This window comes from Parasteatoda tepidariorum, chromosome 4, assembly GCF_982258835.1.
Source record: "Parasteatoda tepidariorum strain Cologne lab strain chromosome 4, Ptep-v5.0, whole genome shotgun sequence".
In the NCBI taxonomy this organism is placed as follows: Eukaryota; Metazoa; Arthropoda; class Arachnida; order Araneae; family Theridiidae; genus Parasteatoda; species Parasteatoda tepidariorum.
Window position 1 is genome coordinate 3,531,868 of NC_141758.1, and position 20,634 is coordinate 3,552,501.

The following is a 20,634-nucleotide window of genomic DNA, read 5'->3' on the forward strand; positions in this document are numbered from 1 at the left end:
ACGGTATACATTTGTCCGGTATGCTCTACGTCAGGGGTTTCCAACTGGCGGCCCGGGGGCCGCATCCGGCCCGTGAGGCCTTTTTTGTGGCCCGCGAACTAAAATATATTAGTTATAATTTTTTTGCTGACAATTTTCGTAGAAAATATATGAGTTTAAAATACTTTTCTCGTTAATAAAAACCTAATCTCTTCGTTTCTGTGAAATTTAGCATACCAACGGTGCAAAAAAATTTATTTCTCAGGGTTTGCATCCAAGAAAATATTTATTCAAATACAAAAATAATCGTGTATGTTGCTCTTTTTTTCTTCTTTTTTTTTTGAATTTTGTGAATATAACTTAGCATGTGCGTATCAGAAATTTTCTCGAAGAAATTCTCCGATTTAACTTTTTGAAACCACTCATTTTGGACGAAAATATTTACACACACATTTGCAAATTTTAAATTTAAAATGTAAATATCTATTCTCTGGTATATGCAGCAGACAAGCCTCAATTTTCTTATTGACTATTTTGTGTGCTACTATGTAAATTATAATGCCAACCTTTTTAAAGTTTTATATCTTAACATTTAGATATCTGTTGCACATGAATTGTTTAATACTTTGGTGCACATTAAAGTTACTGTAGCCCGAATTTTTATTATTTATTTAACATTTTTAAAAATATTATTAACAACAATTAAATACTTTTAAAAATCTACTTCTTATTTTAATTTGTATTTCAATACTTTTGTTTTGTACAACTTGGTAAAACTATGACAGTAATATTTAATGTTCCTTCAAACATAAAAGAGTCCTACATAAAATGTTGATAAAGTTGCGGCCCGCCATTTGATTTGTGTTTTTAATTGTGGCCCCCGGCCACATGCAAGTTGGAAACCCTGTTCTACATCAATGTTTTTTTAAGGTCAAGAGTCACTACCCAGTATGCATTTAACCGAACACTGATGTTTCTCCTAATCTATCCTCAGTAGATATTAAAATATCAAATAAATATAATAATATCAACGAATAAATTAATATAAAATAGGATATAGCAAATATTTCGGGCATTCACCAAAGCGACTATGTGATTGTTGACATTCACCGGTGAACGTCGACATTCTCTTGATTTCTGCCATTCACGGTAGCATCTGTATTTGCTTTGGGGAAAAAATTATCTTTTTATAGCGTACAGACTTATTAATCAAAAACAATATTTTTCGATCAAAGTAAGTTAGCAAAACAAAATCATGAAAAAAAAGCTATTGAACGTTTAAAAAAATTGAAAATGCTGAAAAGTTTAAGTACAGCTTAAAACGATTTCAACTCTACTTAAGGCTGCTTACTTAAAATCAGAAAGGCGGATATGCCTTATTTTATTCAAAGAGAGAAAGGGCAAATACACAAGAAAAATGGCATCACATAATGATGATGGAATTAACTGGAAAAGACATCATCGTTTTCTCGGGAAAATGACGATCAGAACCGGTCACGTGGTCGGTGTCACGATGGAAAATGTTCGAGCAAAATCAAAAAGAACATCCGAATGAAGACGGTCAGGGTCTGAAGAAAAAGGTCAAGAGGCAGAAGGAAACACGAGAAGATGTAGAAGATGTTTTCTTTAGAATCTTTTGTTTAGTTTTTTTTTCGCTGTTCCTGTTCGCAATTGTCACCCTTTCTATTCAAAATTGTAACAGAATTATGTTGTTTTTTTCGTAAAAAAAATTAGATTTTTGTTCGTAAAGAAGTAACAGGTAAAGAAGATGCACAAGAAGAACAAGTGTCAAGCACGACAACCATTATCAACCTGGTCTAACCTAAGTAAAACGATTAGTTTCTGGGTCAAGTCTAGCTTCCATACAAAGTGTCAAAAGTTTAAATCAAACGGATCAAACGGTTTATCAAAAGTTTAAAGAACGTGAAATTTCACAATTTTCGATCTTGAAAAATTCATTCTGTTAAAGTGTTTAACACTTCATTAAAATTAGAGCTTTAAAATAAAAAAAATCTACTTTAAAATGAATTGACGAAATGAAAGTAATAGCTTTCATTGCCTTCATTTCAGTAATTAAAAAAATTCTAATTAGTAGCGACAAATATTATATAAACGAATTAGTTTTTGCTGCTTAGAAACGCAAATGAGGAACAGGTATTAATTGTTCTCATTCGAAACACAAATTAGTTTCTCTGCTTAGGATCCCAAATCAATTTTGTTGCTTAGGAACACAAATTAGTTTTGTTGCTTAAATCGGTAACTATTTTGCTGTTTTGGAACAAAAATTAATTTTGCTGCTCAGGAACATACATTAGTTCCTGCTGGTCAGGAATCCAAATAAGCTTAGTTGCTTGGGAATGCAAATTAGTTTTGCTGTTTGGGAACAAAAATTAATTTTGCTGCTCAAGAATGCAAATTAGTTTAGCTGCTTCCATTATTATGATCCTACTAATTCAACACTTTTGTTTTAAACCTAAAACGGTCTTTTGAATAATATTTTGTTCTCAGGTGAGTTTTTATAGAAAATTTTTTTGTACTACCAGTATACTTTTTTTTTACAACGGGCATTGAACATCCGGCCCAATTCTGAGTTTACGACTATCAATGTTTAACTCCGTGGCCATTTAATTTTGGACCCAACCCATATCACATGGGAACTCCTGGGTCAAACGCTGGAACAATGTGTATCTTTAATGTGTGTACCTTCAATGCGTACAATCTGTGAACCCTCGTGTAGAATTTTTGATGGAACTAACCCACATTTGCGTTACATGGGGAGGAAAACCACCCAAGGTTGGTCCGACGGCTAACCCATGATCCGTCTACTACTGAGGATATTTTACGTCAGAACTGTTGTCGGTGTGAGCCGGGAACAGAATTCGTATAAAGCAACACCACTGTTATTCAAACCTGGGCCACTTTATTGAGAGACGAATGCTCTGAGCCAACGCGGCTCCTACCTATATACTTTGTTCGTTTCTGGTAAATATGATTTTGTCATGTCTGGAAATTGATTCTATTTTTTATTGTTTTTTTTTTTCTTCAAATGGAGCTTCCTGATAGGAATAACACTTTTGTTTTGTTGAACAATTATTGACAGAAAGGCTGTCCAAATAAATGTATAAAGAGTGTCTCCTGTATTGCATTCTAAGAGTATACCATTCAATAAAATGCGAAGAATAACAGCAATCAAAATTAAGGGTGAGTGAATGTTGTTTCTACATTCACAGGCATCCGGATCTGAAGGTGGAAAGTTGCGTGGATTTGCAAACAAATTTAAAGAGAGAGGATTTTCGTGCGTTCCCTCCATTGCGTGCCGTACTTGAAATATTCATTGAATTCTTAACTCAAATAGTTTCGTGAGAAAGTGAAAGTTTACATTTCATTACATTTTCGTTTCAGTATTTTCTCAAACAAATTATCACAACGACTATCCGACAGTTTTGTTTGAGGTTTACTTTTTAAAAAAATTACGAAAGGATTTTGAGAATAAAAAGTTTAAGAAATTAAGAAAATAATAATAAGTTTTATTTACTGCTCATGAGATTCACGTCTACAGAACTCATAAAATTGAATATAAATGTTGAAGACAGAGCTGCAGATTGACTCTGTAAATTCGGCTATCAGGCCTCTAGTTATTTTCGTATTGAGCTTTTCTTATGCTGTAACCGGTCTGTAACAATTTTTTTTTCCTGAACAATGTGAAAAACTTTTTTTCAAGTCATCCCTTAAAATAAGAAAGACTTGGTTATTAACCAAATACTAACCCCTAATAAAATTTAAGAAAAAGGAATACTTGATAATAATTCCTGTGACATAATGGTGCATTTGAGAGATTTCAACCATTAACGGGTGAAATAAAAAAGTTGCGTCTCAATAAACAAATGACTGTCCAACTTGTTTAATTAGTAAGTTACCAACGACTTGACAAAACTTTTCAGAACAGAAACAACCATTAACCTTCTGCACGGTGCGTTAAGCAAAGAATCAGCACACAACAACAACCATTTGCAGACTTAAAGGGAAAACAAAAGAAAATGAGTCTTTCTCAGAGCGCGGGTTAAGAGAGAGAGTCCTTGAAATTCAAAATGGTAGAATGAGTTCGCTTTTGTATTTTCCAGAAAAATGGAGAACCATTTTTGAGCCAAATGAGAGTTGAAGGGCAATTTTTTTTTCTCCCCCTTTTCTTCTAAAAAAGCGTTTAAGGTCGTTTCTGCCGGTTGAAGAAATTAAAATGAGCCCTCATTTAATTAGAAGGAGTGGCTCATATTTCAGGTAACAGGTATTTTGTATCTGTTACGGAAAGGAACTTTTCCGAAAGTAACATGATACTATGAAATGTAAGTTGCAAAAAAATATTCCAAATGTGTACTTCGGTTCTGTTATTATTATTATTATTGTTGTTATTGCTATTATTATTAGTATTGCCGTGTGAAACATTTAGGATTTTCAAACATATCTTTAAACATTTTTAAATGTATTAAGATATTGTTAATAACTACTATTGTTAAAAAATTAATAATTGAATTAATTGTAAATTAAATTTACTTTCTAGTTACAATACACTCAAAGAATAGTAAAGAGTGTAAAATAGTGTTATGGAGTAATTATGGACTTCACTGTACCATGATGTAATTGTACTTTTGAAATGCTACTAAATATAAAGCTTTCCTATTATTTCTGTCTCGATTACTCATATTCGCCAAAATAAGAAGGGCCCATAATTGTAAAATTTTACACAAAAAAAACTCAGAATGTTACCTTATATATCTTAAAACCCGGACTGTATGACCTTGAGGTACCCCGCAAATATTTCATCTTTTTACTTTTCGTTTTTATTTGGTATCTGGCTTTGTTTCCCAACAATAATTAATTGATCTTTCTAGAATGCTTGACATTTAACTTAAAACGATGCTCCCGCTTGCAGTAGTAAAGCTGATTCCGGCTATTAAGAGATTAAACCCTACTACGCGCAAGAATGAATACTAACTATAAGAGCCGTGGTGACTAATCCCCTTAGTCACCACGGCTTACCCGGGTTCAAATCCCAGCGATGGCAGGTCGATTCGAATTCCGCACCCGCCTCGCCCAGACCACTATGCAGACGAAAAACATCCTCAGTGGTAGACGGATCATGGGTTGAATGCCCTTTGCAGTCAGGCTAATCGTTAACAGTTTTCATGGTTTTCCATTGCGTGTAACGCAAATGCGGGTAAGTTCCCTCAAAAAGTCCTCCACGAAGGCAAAACTTCTCCCTATACTAGATCCAGGAGTTGCCTTGTCTTCTGGATTGGGTTCAAAATTATAAGGTAGTCGTAAACTAAAAATTGGTTCAGCTGTTCAACGATGGCTATAAAGTAAAAGATCCGAAGAATAAGGAGGGGTTAAGAAATAAGTCTCCCTTAGTAGTTTTCTCTAAGAGATCGAACAATAATTCTAGAAACTGGACATCCACACAACATTCGGTATTGTTCAACCGCGATCAAGCAGGAAACACAGTCGCTGTACCTGCGGGAAGTGGAGACGAACTACTCAACCAGCTCAGTCTAGTTTCGGAGTTTCTGAACTAGGATTTTTTGTACTTACGAACCCTTAATAATACGCCGTACTGTTACACCCTGTTGAAATAAAACGAGGTTATTCAAAAACAACGGACTGACCTTCTCCCCCGATTTGACAGTCTGTTGAAGTATGACAATGCGAGAGCAAAGTCGACGTCAGCAACTCAAAACCGTATTGCAACTGTTGGTTGGAAGCGCCTTGATCATCCGCCATACAATTCTGACATCGCCCCTTGAGACTTCCGCTTGTTTCTGGCTTTGAAGAAGAGTGTTTGGGGAAGGTACCTCGGATGCAATTGCAATGAAGTTACCAAACATTGGAACTTTACTTTTGAAAAGCAACAAGCCTTTTTCTTTTTTTTCTATTTAAACGAAAACTTATAAAAAATTTAAAATTTCAGATAAAAGTAACGGTTTCTTTCGACGTTCTCATTACAAATACTTGTACTTTTTAAGAAAAAAAAGGTGACTAAAGAAACAAGTCAAAGTACCAAATTTAAAAAGTAGCAAAGTACAAGTAAAAATACGTACTTTTTACTTTACTTTCGCTACAAGTAATGAAAGTGAAAGTATGACCATGTATGGAATTTACACCAACGCTTAATCCGCACGTACAGCCCAGGAGGGTGTTTTGAAGCTTATGAAGCAGTATGAGAAATGAATTGATGTATTTAGAAATTATGTGGAAAAATAAAGCTACGTCTTATCTTTAATGTATCATTATATTTTTTGTCTTTCATTCACACCTCAGTAACCATAGAGAAGCCTATTTTCGCACTCGTATGAGCATTAATTATTTAAGGTATCTTAAAGGAAAAATAAAATCGCTGAAAAAAAATATTTATACCAACAGCAAAGAAAAGTAATTTAAGATAACTTTATGAAAAACGTATCCCATTTACAATAAAACAGAAACCGCCCAAATAATTTTGATTTCGCAAACAATTCAACCCAAGTTCATAAGAAGTGTTCGATAAATGCTATGTTATATTTGACTACTGCTATCCTGTTCAAGGCAAGCCTCTTATTGAACGGCGAACTTACAGCTCACTTTATCCACCCACACTACTCGATTACACGCTTTAGAATAGTTAGATAACTTTAATACAGAGAAAAAGTTCCAATTTGAATGGAAATCTGTGATTAGGTGAAACGCCAAGGCCATAAACGCCACACCTCGTGATTTGACGTCGTGTGGGCAGTTTTGATGCATAAAAAGTAGGACAGAATCATTTCTATAAATCAGCCTTTTTTTCTGAACTTCATCGTCTCGGAAGGATTAACAAAGAGCCAGCTTTTCCTTGTTGCTGATTGCACCATGCGCAAGAGTTTTCGGTCTGATACCCTGACAGTCAGGGCCTGGATTTTACTCTTTATTGCCCTGATTGTCGGAAGAGATGGGTGTTAAATCACAAAAAAACCGACATCAAGAGAGGTGCTGATCAAAAAGTGACGTGAGTCACTCAAATGAAGAATCACTTCCTCCAAACATAAATTTTATAGACTGTGTTTATAAGTAAAAGGCATTCCGAAAAGCTTGTCACGTGAACATGAATTCGATCATTTTAGTCCTTCTCATCTAGCATGAACTTAAGTATCAGACTAATTCAAACGGCACAGTTTTTACAAGAAAAAATATTCATTAAAAAGTGATATTAAAGAGTAATTATATTATATACCTCGATATCTCGAAAATCTTGCTATGGCAAAAAAATATTTTTCCCCTTGGCAATACATACCCACATAATGTTAATTTGTATTCCAATGTCGAAGAGTTTCTTCTCAAAACCTTGATATGTCGAACATTTTTCGAAACAAAAAAAGAATTTTTTCTCAAAAATCACAATATAAAAAATTTAAAACTTTGTTTATCCACTCGACTAGAGGTACAAAAAGAATTCTGCTTTTGAATTCCAAACTCTGAAGTTTTTTCTTCCAAGCAAATTGGAAAAAAATTCTATGTTTGAGTCCAAAATTTCATGTTTTAGTGTTTTATGTGGACAAAAACGAGAAAATTAGTAGCTTTAATTTTGCCATACCTAAAATGAAGAACATGGAGCTCGCTACTTTCGAAAAATAAAATTTCAGTGGTGATATAAAAGTGATGAGCCCGCTCATTGTTTTAGGTGTGACAAAAAGATAATTCTTTAATCCCATTTTTGTCTACTTAAATGTAGCTTTTCTTTAATTAATTCTACTTATGAATTTTCTTCTTTTTAGTTTAATTTCTGTCAAATGTTGTTGAAATTTCAACTAAAGATAAATTGGAGGTAGATTTAGCGCACAACAATTAGCAAATAATTTTTACTGGTTTCAGTAAAAATGCATCTCGGGTTGAAAGTAAAACCATTTTAAATTGTCGAAAAATGGTCCCAATTTTGATTAAGACTTAATTCTATTTGGTGCTAAAACTCGATTTTAGCAATCAAGAAACAATTGAAATATATGGCTGAGAGGGTCCTACAAGTTTCGACTCAAGAATTCCGTGACCATTCAGGCACAAAGCCTGACATTTGATCACTCTAGGTAATCGCTAAATGATGGAAATTTTTAATTGCGATAAATTAATTCAATTGACAAGAAAACAGTGGAAAAGTCTGCTTGCAATGTTCATCACACAATTGAAACTTCACCATAAAAAATGTTTCGTGCTCTAACTAGTTGGAAAGTGTCTGAAATTTCGACTGCAAGAATCCACCTTCACACGCACAAACGTGAGTGTTTTGATAAAATGTATGAGAAAAAAGCATACGCGTTCATGCAAAAAAAAAAAAAAAAATTATACTTGAAATGTTAACAAGCACTTAAACTTACTATTTTAAAGTGAAAAGTATTCAAATTGCAAAAACTTTATTCGATGTCTGACTAAATTTTTATTAACTCGTTATAGCAAGTATAGAGGGGAAATCTTGAAATCAGAATTTCAATCCTTGTTCTACTATCTTTAAATGTTCAGAGCTCAAAATATAAACGAAACACTCTGAAAACTTTCTATCTAGTGATCGGATTTTCACGTACTAGGACTCGTTCGAAGAGGTGACCTCAAATATGCTAATTAATTAGTGTACATTATATTTCAAGTTACAAAATCAACCGTGTTTTCTCTGAAAAAACATGCCCTTTTTTCGACGGATTATAATTTCTGTCCCCCAAATTATAGTGAGCAGCCGAAATCTGGTAAATAAGGTCCTGATAGTTTAGTCAGGAGAATAGTCTAAATTTTGGACCTCTTAATGTTAAGTTTACTTTTTTGCGCATTTTCTCCATTTCCGGAGAATTTTTAAAGCGAATTAAACACTTTTTGCACCCAATTATAAAATTAGTTTATCCAAAGATAATCCATTAAAAAATCGTTTTTTTTTATTATTTTGTTTAATAAAAGTAGAAAAATTCTGAATTTTAAAGTATACAAATATTTACATCATTTAAAAGAATGTAGTTTTATATAGCAAAATTCAAAATGTGTCCGAAATCGGTTGAATAATTTCTGAGAATTTAAAACAACTGACTTTCTTTTTTAAAAAAATATCTGTATTTTTTTAATCATTTAATGTGTTTAGCTGCGTTCATAAAACAAACTATCAGCAACTCCCAAGCCTCTATTGAATTTCCGGGCCTGAATGACATAGCATGTTTTAATCATTTCTTGCACTATCAAAACAGAATTTAGATCGTAAAATAAAATTTATAAGAAAACACTTCCTCAGCAATCTTTTGACTGACCGAAAGCGTGCGTAGGTAAAAGCAAAGAATATAGATAGGGGAAGCAGGCTAGCTTCCGTAGGCATAATATAAACCGGTTCCCGAAGGTTTGGTCTGGTCCCTAAGTATAAAGGAAAAAACAATACTTAGAGATACAGCATCTGAAGTTTACAGCACCTTTCTCTCTCCCCAACCACAACAGGGGTTGAGGAGAAGAAGAAAAGTTTTCTCTCTTTTTATAACTGGTTAGTTCTACATTTTTGCACTTTTGATAAACGGTGCTGTACTGTTAATAAACATATTTCTTTGAGAATACATTTATATCATCCATACTGATTAAATCTGCTAAACACATTTTGATATTGAAAGAAAGAATAAAACTGTGAATGGTGGGAGGCAGAGTACGCAACCATACATTTAGAGTTGCCCAACAACCAGTTCGCAAGTGGCGTACTATGACTTCGCTTTTCATGCGCTTGTTGGATCTTTGATGCTCTGTTAAATCTGAGTGTGTTTCTCACCCTGTAAGTTGTTTACCTGGTACAACATACCGAACTGAGCAGTTCCCAGCATTAGTTACGTATTCTAAGAGCTGGACTTCTTCTCCTTTCTACATTGTTTGGTAAGAGCTCCAGAATTTTCTGACAATTGCAACTTTGGTCGCATTGCACACCGGACGCCTTTACCTTACAGAGAAGCTGTTATCTGGGTGGACATGAAACCATCCACAGAGAATGAATTTTAATCCTTCACTATGGCGTGCTCAGTCCGCGCCTTATATATAATTTACCATCGATCGAAATTTCAATCACTTTCGGGCTAGCTAGATTACTGAAATTTTAAATTGAGCTCCATGCCTCAGGAGAAAATAAAAAAATTATTTCCCAACACAAATTACAGCTGTTTCCTCCCGAGCAAAATGTATTGTTTATCGAAATTTCAACTCTTTTTTTTTTCTAACAATTTTACGAATACGAAAATAAATGAAGAGAAAATATAAACTTCAAACAAAAAATTTAAAAAAACTTCCTTTTTTAAACAGTCTGAAAACAGACCTTTTTAAACACACCCTCGAAAATTCGTGCTTAGAAAATGATGCTTTCACGTTTATTTCTGACAAAAATAAAATTATGAACTACTTCTCCGGCTACTTGAAAAACGAAATTATACAATTTTTATTTTATTTTCATTTTTTTTTCTTCAATTATTTATTGGTAGCTTAGTTCACGTTTAAGATGAAACAAAAAATATAACATTTCATGACAAATTGCATAAGTAAACATAGTTATTACAAAGTTCTACATGACTATTTTGGTATACATAACATTATAAGTAATCACTAATATTTCACGTTTAACAAGTTTTCCATGCCATTTCACCCTTATCAAAATGGAACTCATCGGAAAAAAGCATTTAGTCATTTTCCTCCCTTCTATTTGAAAATACAATATTCTTCTAATATTCCTACTCCACCCCTCTGTCACGACCGACGTTCTTTTCATCTCGTAACCCACGTCGCGTGATATTCGATAGGGATCATTCGAATCGAACAAAGCAGAACATATGGTACTTTTCAAAAATGAGTACTTACGCATGAGAAACAGAGATAGAATCGTCCTCAATTATTGTTTATGTTCCCAGACTGTTAAAGAACGTATGATTGGAAACTTCGTGAAATATGAACATTAAAAACAGATTGTGAATGTAACTATGATTAGTGGAGTCGAGCACACCTTTTGAGAAAAAAATTAAATTAAAAAAAAAGCAATGCAGTCTTCTGAAGTTTTTCGTATTATCATTTAATTAGCAGACATTTTAATAAACTTTTAAAAATAAAGTTACAAAATTTTTGATATAGCTTTAAATATCATTTTTTTAAAAAAAAAATAGATAATAGATAATTTTAAATGGATAATTTTTGCTTTCAATAAAATAAAAGAAATATCCAAGACTTTATATTTTTGAACATTTTTTGTTTTACTTTATTCATTTAAATGTGTTCGATTAAACTTAGCATTTAAAATTTGTAACATTTTTCAAACTCGAATTTTGAAAAACTTTAAACCCTGAAAAAGTATAACTTTGAAATTAAAAATTCGGTAACTATGTTCCATGGAATACTTTTCACTGATACAAAAACTCTAGTTCTGTCTGAAGGATAGCCTTAAGTCATTATGGCAATATTTTATTTTATAACCGGTGCTAAACAGCCGACCCGATTTTCAGTTTACGATCATCAATGTTTAACTTCGTAGCCTTGCAATTTTAATATAATCTAGGAACCAAGGAAGCTTCCTTGGATGAAGCGTCAGGACATTTTGATGAAATTAACTTGCATTTGCGGTACACGAAGAGGAAAATAACGAAAAACTAACAGCGGTTGAAATTTACCTATGATTCGTCTACTACAGAGGATATCTTATGTCATAAAACAGTATAGAGCTATTACTTTTAGTGTACTATAATGATATACAGATTGACTAAAAATGACCTAGGAAAAGTTTGAAACCTAATGTTTCTATCGCTAAATAATTTACTCATTTTAAAAGATGGTTAAATTCTTAGGTGATAAAAGTTCTCTGAAAGCCAAAAATGGGCTTTAAAACAATATTTTGTTCTACCACACAAAACAAAAAAAAAGCGAGAATGATGCGAGTCATATATTAATTACTTTCTTACAGCAAAAGAATGGCCACCTTAGTCACTAGATATGAATCCAATAGGTTTTTCAATTCGGTTACTGTAGGAAACAAGAGTCTGTGATAAATCTCATTGAACTAAAAAAAAACATCCCTAAAAAAAACTTGTGCAAGAAGAGATCCAAACAAAACAAAAATCAGTAGCTGAATTCATAGCAGAAAACGTATTTCAAGTCCAATGATTTCGAGTTACCCCTTTATAAAACTGTGGGAAGCATAGTTCATACCTATTTCGTTGACTTTTAAATATCGATGAGAAACTATTTCTCCACCTATGTATTTAAGTGACCATCTGCTGATCACTTCAGGAAATATATTTTTAAAAAAATCACCAATGAAGGGTTTTGTTTACATAAATATGGGTTAAATAAGTAAAGATTAGCATGTGTCCAATAAGAAGCCCATCACTGGGAAGATACTGTTCGTTTTACATTCGTTCCCTTAATCATTTCTCATGGAGTTTATTTGTAGTTATAAACACAAAATTTATAAATTCAGTTATTTATAATATAAGTTAAACTTCTTAGCAAGCTCTTTTCCGTAAGCAAATTTTTGAAAATCTCACATTAACTTCCAGCCAAAAATAAAATGTCTTAAAATAAAATTAATTTTAAGTAATAAGCTAAATGAATTTATATTTATAAATTAATCCCAATAATATTTAAACATTTTTTATTAGAAAAAAAATGGCAGCATAAAGAGTAAGACGGAAGGTTGTGAATGTGCAATTTGAAGATTTGTGATTTTGTTACTGAAGTATTGTTTTTATGTATTCATATTTCAATAGTTATTAAAATTTTGTATAATAAGTGTATAATAATTACTTTTTTTTTAAACTATGTTTTATTGTATGTAGTATTCCATTGTATTATTAGTGTTATTATTATTTTTGCTGATTTTTTAACTATTAAATTTACTTTCTCATTTGAAATTTGGTTACGCTTCTACACCATGTTATCGTTTCTAAAACTAAAGACAAAAAACCTGACTTTCAGTCAAAAGGGTGTTTGTGGTATAAGAGAGGGATTCATATTTAATTTTACTTCAATTTCAAACAAAGAGATGGCAACCTTCATTTCATTGCTTCACTGATCACAAGGCAACAAACATCTTGATTTTAATGGTACACACTACTTCATCATTTACTTAATTTAAGTGTTAAACAAAGCGTGGCAGCTCCATTTGTTGTTGTTTTCTTTATCCACAAATTTCTCCTTTAGCTGTTAAGTATTAAGCTGTAAAGTTATAATTATTTAACTTTCGATTTCATTAGAAATAACGTTTACAATCATGAAAGTAAAAAAAAAATTATCAAAAACCTATACGAGTGTACCCTTTTATCAGCAGGACGAATGGCAAGGATGGTGAATGGAGATCAAACAAAGTCACACCAACAAGCTAAATATACAGTTAAAGGTAAAACATTAAAAGTTTTAAAAAAGATAATGCTTTTCAAAAGTTTGACAAGTGTGATATTGTGGCAAGATCATTAGAACTGGAGTTTTAATTTCTGAGGATGTAGAAACTCTCCCAAAAATCCAGATCAACGCATGAAATCCATTTATAAATCATATGAAGAGAGGAAAAGACGAACCCATCTTCGAACTTCTGCCCAGCAATGTTATGCAATAGATAAGCGGTGGAACCTTGATGCTCTCTTTGAGCCGAGGATTGAGTGCTCGTTTAGTTTGCAATATGTACGACAATCCACATCAAATTTTATTAATTAGTTTTAAAATATTTTTGTTGTAATAAGTCTTTTTTTTTCAGCTTTATATTTTACTATTTTTTTATACCAAATATAATATTTTGAAGTTCTTAGAATTCAAAAAGATTTTTTAAAACTGTATTAAATACGGTTTGTTTATCTAAAATCGTATGAAGACAATCAGGTGAATAGTTTCCGAGATTTTGATGGCGATTTTGAATAATGAGATTTAGAATTTTAAAAAGTATTTTTTCCTGTTGGAAAAAAAAAAATTGTGATCGATGCTTGAAAATCGTATACGCTCTCTCTGATACAGCTCAGTATTGTTGACCACTATATTCTAATTTACGAAGTATAATTAATCTAATTAACGTAATATAATTAACACATTATTGAGCATTTTTCTAAAAGAAGCCTTTTCCTTTTGGGACATTAGAAGAAGTTTGAAAAACAGGGAAAATTGAGAGAAATTGAAAAGTGTGAAAAGAAAAAGGTTTTTTCTTAAACATAACATTTCACAAATAGTTAAGTTAAAATTTATTGAATTTGTCTTAATTATTTTTTGAAACAATTCTTATCACAAAATATGATTAAAAAAATTCAAAGTTACGCTAATTTAAACTATTTTATATTTAGCTGACACTAATTTAAGTTAATTTCATTTTAGTTTGCCAGGTGAAATTAAGTAAGCATAAAAATATATAAAATTTTGTTCTATCATTTAATAAATTATATTAAACATGAAATTTTAAATGAAAAAAAATTCCCCTCCACTTGCCGCCACTGCTTAAAAAAATATCAAACTATCCTGAAAAATATACTGAATTTTAAACTAATTTTTTTTTTTTTTTTTTGCCTAACAAAATTAAAGATATCTCAGCTCTTAATATGCAACACTGTGAAACTCTGCTCCTTCATCACTTTTGTCATCAATCTCCACGATTTATCGTCATTATTTTTGTTTTTTGACGATAAAGGGATTGTAAAATCGAGATAAAAATTATTCGATAAAAAGGTCTCAACATTTTTATTGTGTTTTATTTTCTTTTATGACTAGTTTAAAACACACTCTTTAGGAATTTCTCGAAAATATGGTTAAATAAAAATGTATTTAAATGTTTATTAATTTAAAGGATTACTTATTTCACCATCATCTTTTAAAACTGTTAAATATCCATAAGAAACAAAAGATGGCATTCACACTGTTAACAGCGAGAAAAATCGTTTATTGACTGTTTTTCCTAATACAACTGTGCAACCAATATTTAATTCTTGCCAACTGGGCCTACCTATGAAGTTAAAACCACTATGAAGTTATAAAGCCACTGCAACCAAGAGAGCCAAACTGTCTATCTCATAACAAGCTGACGGGAAGATTGTTCAAATCCAAGCGTTAGCACCACAATATATCTTCCATTCCTTCAAAACATGAAGCTTCCCGTATATTGCACTTCTCATTTGGTGACTGCGGAGAATTAAAATATGAAATTCTCATTTACGCATAGATGGCAGCACCTCAGAGCTGTTTAACACAAAAAGAATAGTATCTCTCATCTCTAACGATAGATGGCACTACATATTTACTAATTAAGTCACAATTTACAGTTCATTTAACCAATCACAACTCAACCACAACCTAATTCCAATGCCTATTACCTAACATAACCTAACTTCTGTCCTAACCTATCTTGTTAAATTTCATTTTTACGGTTTACTAATACGTCTACCATTGAGATTATTTATTTTTTTCATTAGTGCTGTGGTCGGTGAGAGCGAGGAACAGTTTTTGTGTCGAACAGCTATCGCTGAACCTGTCTCACCTTATTGGAAGGTGAGGTATGTACCTTATTGGGAGCGCTCTTAACCCTTACCACAGTGGTTCTTTTTATTCTATTGACATAGATTTTGTTCCACAGATTTGATTTCTAATACCATTGGTATAAAATTAAATATTAATCATTTCATACGGTTGCCCTCAGATCGTCATACACAGACTTGATTCATTAGATTCTTTTTAATGTTTAGTTATTTTAAAAATTCAAGCAATAATGCAAAATGTTGATTTTTTTATATTGCTTTACAATTTTAAACAATTATTATGAACCCGTTGACTGCACATAATTTAAAAAAAAGGGGGTTCGCAAAGTTACGTTAGCTCCCGTGCGTAATTTTTAAATTGCGTCAATTCTGGTAAAATGCGCTTTCACCTGTAAAAAAATATCAAACTGTAATAACGTAACAAAAATAATAAAGGACGTAAATGAAAATGGGAGGTATCACAAAACTCCGTAAGTTAAAAACGCTAACGCTGTGGAATATCGTTGACTAAAAAATCAAAACAAACGCTTGCAATGGACGATCTCTTCGTTTAACCTATTGTAATATCACGCGATTCATTTTTAAATATCATCAATACACTTCTTCAAAATCGCATTCCATGTCTCCATGTTTTAAAATCGAAGGTAGGCCTAAGCAGAAAACAACAGCTATAAACAGGATGCTTGTAGATGTGTCTTTGTAGCGTTAATCACGGCAACGTAACGTGAAGATATGTAGCATCTAAAATATACCCAAGCATGCGCAGTTGCTTTAAATCTTACATACAGGAGCGAATAGAAGCTAACGTAAAAGTGCGAGATCTCCTTAATTATTGCGATCATAAAACGGTGATTAAAATTTTTATCATAAAATGTTTCACAATAAGATTCTATTAGGCGATTATTTTATGATACAATAAAGGAAATACACATTTACATATAAGACTTTGATTTTGAGTACTTATCAAAATCAAAACCGTACTAATAACAGAGAATAACATTCAAAAGGGGTGGTAATTAAATAGTATTGATAAATACAGTTAAAAAAAGTTGCACCTTTCTGAACTAAGTTTTAAGCGCTCTATAAATAGCGCTAAAAAATATAAATGATTTAAATTTCTCGTGTCTACGATATAAAGAGATTATATAAATGTGTTTAGAGAATGTTTCCGTATTGTTGAAATAAAAGCTAAAGTTAAACATTATTCTGTCGCCTTGAAAAAATATAGTTACCACTTTTTCATAGGTCTTAACACTAGATTGTCTGAAGAAGTCATGTTGACTGCTTTTAATTTCAATTAGAAAAACAATGATGTATACAAAGACACAATTTCTTAGAATTTTGTGACTTTTTGAACAAAATAAAAAAAAATTTCATTGTTAATATTTACTAATAACTTGTTACATAACTGTAAATAATATAAAAAAATTTAAAAATTAATTTTAAACAAATTTATTGACGCATTCACAATCTAGACATTTTGACTGCTTTTCGGCAATGTAGGTAATATACTAATTTTCCGTCTTTCTAGTGTTAATACATTGGTTATAAAAGAGCTCAATAAAAAAATTATAGCTAAATTCCGCTCTAACCCTTATTAACTTAATTCTGATGAGCCGAAAATATCTGTATCCTTCTCTGTATTCTGAATATCATATCACGTGATAGTTTATGCCTTATAATAATGCAAAGAACCTCCTAAAAGACAAATATCTTTTTATGCCTTATATACACACACATATAGTTCAACAGGTTTTAAGATTAAGAGACAAAAACCTTAAAGCTGAATCTGTTAGAGCTTTCTTTTCAAGTAAAAATTCTGTTCGAACAATATTTTTTAGAAAGAAAACTTTAATTTGAAAAAATAAATAAATCACGATATATCTTTTATTGAAGAAAAAAGAACTCTAGAGAAAGGTTTTTTACTGCCTTTCATAAAAATAAGAAAGAAAAAGATTTTGTGACCTACTCATATCCCGCCTAGGGATATGCCTGCCATTGAAAACGATGATTTCTCCAACAATAATTACACATCTAAGCATACTTTCTCTTTCTACCTATCTTTGTTGACTTTACACTCCATTTCTTACAAATGAATGAGAAATTTTTTTTTTTGTTTACTTGTTTATTTCTGGATATAGCCAACGACCTAAGATATGATGAGAAATTACTCAAAAAAAAAAAACATATTTATCCCTGAAATATGAGGAATCATCTCAGGTGTCTTTATTATTGTTTGTATTCATGTGAATCATTAAGACAAAAATAGTCCTTTTTGAGTGAGTAGAAAAATTAATTCTTGCACAATTCACTGCTAAAGGATTCGCTTGAAAGGAAAAGCTTCAAAGTTATAGACTTTGAGATTTTCATGACTTTCAGTTTTTAAAATTTTCATTACTTTACAGAGTTTCTGATCCGATTACTTTAATTAATTTTATATAGTTTAATCATATTTTTAAATATTTTCATTCATTTTATAGTTAAATTAACTTTTTCTGATTCAAAATCAAAAAAACAAAACTGAGCTCTAAAATCACTTTTAATAATAGTATTCTTTTTAAGTATATTTAATTTTTTTCTAAAGTAAAATTTTTATTTACTTTTAAAATTTTATTAACTTCTAATGATCATTATTTTTCATTATTGCAAAAAGAATTATAAATTTTTCCTTTCAGCAATTTTTGCGCAGACTATTTGTAGATTATTTTTATGGTGTATTTCTTCACACTTTGGCTGTGATGTCATAATAGGTATTACATGTTTCAGAGCTTTTAAACTTTCTTTAATTTTTTTAATTTATTTTTTAATCATTCTTATTCGAATTTGAATTAAATTAAACCAATTATTTAATTTTAATTACATTTTATGAAAAGCTAATATAAATATTTTATTCTTTTCTTAACAATCAATGCTAACGGCTCACTTTTTATTTCAATACAAATGTAAAACTCATTCGTTCACTGTCGCGATTCAATCGAAAACAAAACTATGACGTCATAGCCAGCTTATAAGCAAAACGGGATGTTGAAGTTGAGCTAAGTTTCTCCACAAAAGTTAGAATATTATATCGCACATCAAATTTGATGAAATATATTTCTTTCTGGTCATTTATTTAACTTAGATTTATTATTTGTTTATGTTTTTTATTGTCAACACACAGGGCGACAGATTTTCTTTTTTTCAATTACATCTCTAGGAATTAAAATAACATCACAATGACGTTTAAAGATGGATTATATACTAAATTGATTTCTTTCTAATGAACTTACGAACATTCTAACTTTTTCGTATCATGTTTCTGAAGGATATGTTAAAAAAAAAACGGGCGTATTTAAAGCCATGTTCGCAACATATCTTTCTACATTGAATACAAATATAATTAAAACAAATTGTTAAGCAAATTTGTGCAAAAATAATATTCCAGAAAATACGTAAATGACAACGGTCACTATTTCCTTTTATTTAGTATTGTGAACCCCGTTTTTCGAGAAGAAGATCACAAATGATACCCACACATGGGACGTATGACGTCAGCTCCAGCTGATCGTAAATAAGCAAAACGGCGAGTTAAAGAGCTAAGTTTCTCCACATAAGTTAAAATCTTAATGAACCTGACGTTAATTAAATACAGTGCCGTATCATTTTGTTTTGTGTACCTGGCAACTTCGATGCATAATGAGTTTGTTTATGTTCTACATGGCTGGCGTGCCTATCTTTGTGTAAAGTAAGAAATATATAGTGAAAGAATTGAAATCTTTTTTGAAGAATATAGAATGAGTCACTTAAGATAATGGATACTTGACGGGTTTGGCTTACACGAAGGGGAATGGAAAGAACAGTTGCTAACTTTAACAAATGCATGTTTCAACAACCCATCAGGCTCGAGATACCCACAATACGTCACTTCCTGTTATCCCATTAAAACAATTACACATTTTCAGGCGAATTCAATTTCTGTTTTTAATTTCTCGTTTAATTTTTTTCATCATGCTTTTGTACACTTCAGATAAAAATAAATAATCAATTAAAACAAATCAACTCATTTAGTTCATAATTAGACTGGTTATTAAAAACATTATGCAAAGCGGTTAAACGTTTTCGAGCCAGTTTAATAAGTGCGCTACATCTCGTATCTGATCTACTCATTTTCCTTATTATTTTTTCGAATCCCCCAAAAACAATCAAATTATTAATTTAAGCAAATCCAAATAATTCCATTTGCTTTTTTACATCAATCATTATAATCTATAATTTGAACTGTAATAATCATATGTTTTCAGTTAATTGTGTTTTCTTTTACCAAAACTTCTGCCGTTTATCATGTATACTTACAATGAAGTAAAATAGCAATTCTGTTTGTTTATTTTATTGACCATTTTTTCCTAGTCAAATGAGAAATATTTAGAGCGTTACATCTTGAAATTGAACAATTTCTATTAAAACCAAAGAATAAATACAAGAATGATAAGAAATTCTACGATTTAGCTTAAATAATGGAGAGAAAAAAGATTTATTATAAAACGCAATTTTCGTCGCGTGTTTCTCCTCTCCCCCTTTGCAATTTCCCTTAAAACTCAATAGCTTAATTTCATAATTAACTTAAACTGTCTTAAAAAAATGGTTTAGAATGATATAAAGGCCTCAAATGAGTCGCCTATGCGGCACACTATAAAAAAAAATATTATTTTTAACACTAGATTGCCCAAGAAAGTCATTTTGACTGCTTTTTAATTTCAATTAGAAAAACAATGATGTATATAATGACACCATTTCTTAGAATTCTGTGACTTTTCGTACAACATATAATTTTTTTTAGTGTTAATATTTAGTAATAACTTGTTATATAACTGTAAATAATATAAAAAATATTAAAAATCAATTTTAAACAAATGTCTTTGCACATTAGTTATTCTTTCACAATTTGACTGCTTTTGAGGTCTATACTAAGTTTCAGTCTTTCTATAGTGAAAACTGTTTTTGCTTTGTCATACCTTCTTATCAGTACTGATCTGTGATGATGGATTGTGTTGACAACTAATTGGCGCGGAACCATGACAAATGATTTAAGATTGCTGTTGATATTTAAATATTCGTTAGTTTCTGGTGCTTTAAGTGTGTCTTTGATTGACTACAATACACGTCGTTGAGAAGGGGAAGAAAAAAAAAG

General features: G+C 31.2%; 1 protein-coding gene and 1 long non-coding RNA gene across 3 annotated transcripts in view; both read right to left on the reverse strand.

Moving 5' to 3' along the window:
* LOC107453895 (bicaudal D-related protein homolog) overlaps positions 1–20,634 on the reverse strand; it is a 134,535-nt gene that overhangs the window by 67,538 nt on the left and 46,363 nt on the right. The gene's annotated exons all lie outside the window — the stretch shown is intronic.
* LOC147810156 (uncharacterized) lies at positions 5,889–9,799 on the reverse strand. Its single transcript, XR_015432924.1, has 2 exons — positions 7,849–9,799; positions 5,889–7,440 (listed from the first exon to the last, which is right to left on the reverse strand). It is a non-coding gene; the product is annotated as an uncharacterized LOC147810156 (long non-coding RNA).